Consider the following 2500-nt stretch of genomic DNA (forward strand, 5'->3'; position numbering starts at 1 on the left):
TCTTCATCGAAGCGTGGTGATTGGCTACGGGCTTTAGAGGCGTGTCTCTCAGTGGAGAGAGAACCCCCACCCCCCTTCTGACTCTTTCTAGAACATTTCACCACGGTCTAGTTCAGAAGCGGGCCGTAGCTGCTAGCTAGCCTAGCGTAGAGAAGATGACAGTCCTGTAGATGTCAGATGTGCTCAGGGCTTTCTTCCTCTCTGTCACACACAGACACTACACTACACACATACACTACACACAGACACTACACACAGACACTACACAACGTTTGTGGTACCGGTCCACTGCTCCGCTCCAGCTGGTTCTGACCAGCTGATACTCTGTTGCTCAAAGAGTGTGTGTGTCTGTGTGTGTCTGTGTGTGTGTCTCTGTGTGTGTGTCTGTGTCTGTGTCTGTGTCTGTGTCTGTGTGTGTGAGCTCTCTACCCCGGGTCCCTGTGTGTCTGGGTGACTTTGACCCCTCTCCTTTAGGAAAGGGAAGGGGGCAGAGGGGTTAGTGGTGGTCTAGTGGACAGTGAGTTGGACTGGTGATCGGAAAGGTCGTGAGTTCAAATCCCGCCTGAAACACCCCCACTAGTGTGGCCTTGAGTAAGGCACTTCTTAGCCCTCAGTTACTCCAGGGGGAATGTCCCTGGAATTGTAATTCGCCTTGGATTAAAAATTAAAAGCGTAAATGCTAAATGGCTGATTCAAATGCAATTTGGAAAGGGCCAGGGTCGACCCTGACTGTCTAGGCTCAGTATGTTCATACTTGAGGGTTTTTTGTGTTGAGAGGTTTGTTTGTGCGTGTGTGTGTGTGTGTGTGTGTGTGTGTGTGTGTGTGTGTGTGTGTGTGTGTGTGTGTGTGTGTGTGTCTGTGTCTGTGTGTCTGTGTCTGTGTGTGTGTGTGTGAGATCCTAACTAACTGCTGTATGTTGTTGCTACGACAGGGGACATGTCTGGGCAGAGAGACAGAGTCACAGTCACTTCCTGTTGTCTCTGGTTGTTTATTGTGTGATAATGAAGAGCAGCTGCCCTTTAAAGACACTGGGTCACACACACACACACACACACACACACACGCATACGCATGTTCCAGCACGGCAGACATTGTTGGCTAACGTTCTCATCTTCTGGATGATTCTGTGTTTACTATTTTGACAGGCTATAAATAGAAGGCATGCTAGGCTAGTGTTGGGTGGAGTGTGTGTGTGTGTGTGTGTGTGTGTGTGTGTGTGTGTGTGTGTGTGTGTGTGTGTGTGTGTGTGTGTGTGTGTTGATAGTGAGTGTGGTTAATGGTAGTTGATAGTGAGTGTGTAGGGTAGGGTTAGTCCCCAAATGTAACTGCTGTTTACGGTATAACCGCGGTTTATGCTATCAGGACTAGCATTATTATCTTCACAGAAATGTGATACATATTCCAGTTTTATTCTCTGAACAACATCAGAAACAGAATATCAAACAACATCTATAAAGCTACAAATATAAAGTTTGAGTGAAAATACTGCGGGTAGCCTATAGGCTTAAATACAAAATAGTAAAAATGGACATGACATTAATTCTTCGCCGCCTGTCAACCAACCGTCTCCATGGCTTCAAGGTTGGTGTAGATCACTGGTTGTTAGGTCCTCAGGTGTAAAAAGTTGAATGAAAAAACAACAGGACAAAATAGTAATCCAATGTCACTCGTAGATCGGCGAGAATTACAGTTTATAGAACGTTAAGTTCGAAAAGTTTGTCGACAGCTGTAAACAGGCAGGCACGATACGGTCTAAGCGGAAGTCAACGTTTGAACAGATGAGGAAGTGGAGGGAAGGTTAGTTTTTTTTTCATTTTGACAAATGACGTTGTTTACGAAACGTTCTGTCATCACTTTTCATAGAATCTTCAACCCCGCAAACAGTGGTGCTGGGCAAACACTCTCAAGGCGTTTATTATATATAGCAATTTATGACGGTTTTATGACGGTATTGACAAATCTTTTTTAAAAACCGCGGTTTACGGTATAACCATATAACCGCCCGACCCTAGAGTGTGGTTGATAGTGAATGAGGTGATAGTCAATGAGTTTGTGCGTGTGTGTGTGTGTTTGTTTTTAGTGTGTGTGTGTGTATGTGTGTGTGTTTGACTCTTCTCTCCTTCCCTGATCGCCATGGCACCCACAGTACCCCGGTACATGTCCTGTCAGGCCGTCCGAGGCGGGCGCTGGGCCAAGCTCTCTCTTGTGCCGCCACGGAAGTGGATTGGGAGACCAGATGAAGCTGAACAATAGCCTATTATGCTGGCCACAGAGGACGGGCCTTGTCTGTGACATAAGTTGCTGTCCCCCCCCCCCCCAGCACAAAGAGCTCTACATGGTGATCTGAAAAAAGTGCATTCATCTGCCGAAAACATATGTCTTTGCTTCACACCGATGACGTCGTTCATTCTTCTCCGGTGCTCTCTTTCTCTTGCTCTCTCTCTCTCTCTCTCTCTCTCTCTCTCTCTGTCTCTGTCTCTCTCTCTTTCTCTGTCTCTG

The 2500-nt window shown here is 46.6% G+C and overlaps 1 protein-coding gene across 1 annotated transcript in view; it reads left to right on the forward strand.

Moving 5' to 3' along the window:
• The window catches only part of eif4g3a (eukaryotic translation initiation factor 4 gamma, 3a), a 64212-nt gene that overhangs the window by 19472 nt on the left and 42240 nt on the right, over window positions 1-2500 (forward strand). The window lies entirely within an intron of this gene.

The sequence above is a fragment of the Nansenia antarctica genome (genome assembly GCF_963989245.1).
Source record: "Nansenia antarctica genome assembly, chromosome: 18".
NCBI classification, from domain to species: Eukaryota; Metazoa; Chordata; class Actinopteri; order Argentiniformes; family Microstomatidae; genus Nansenia; species Nansenia antarctica.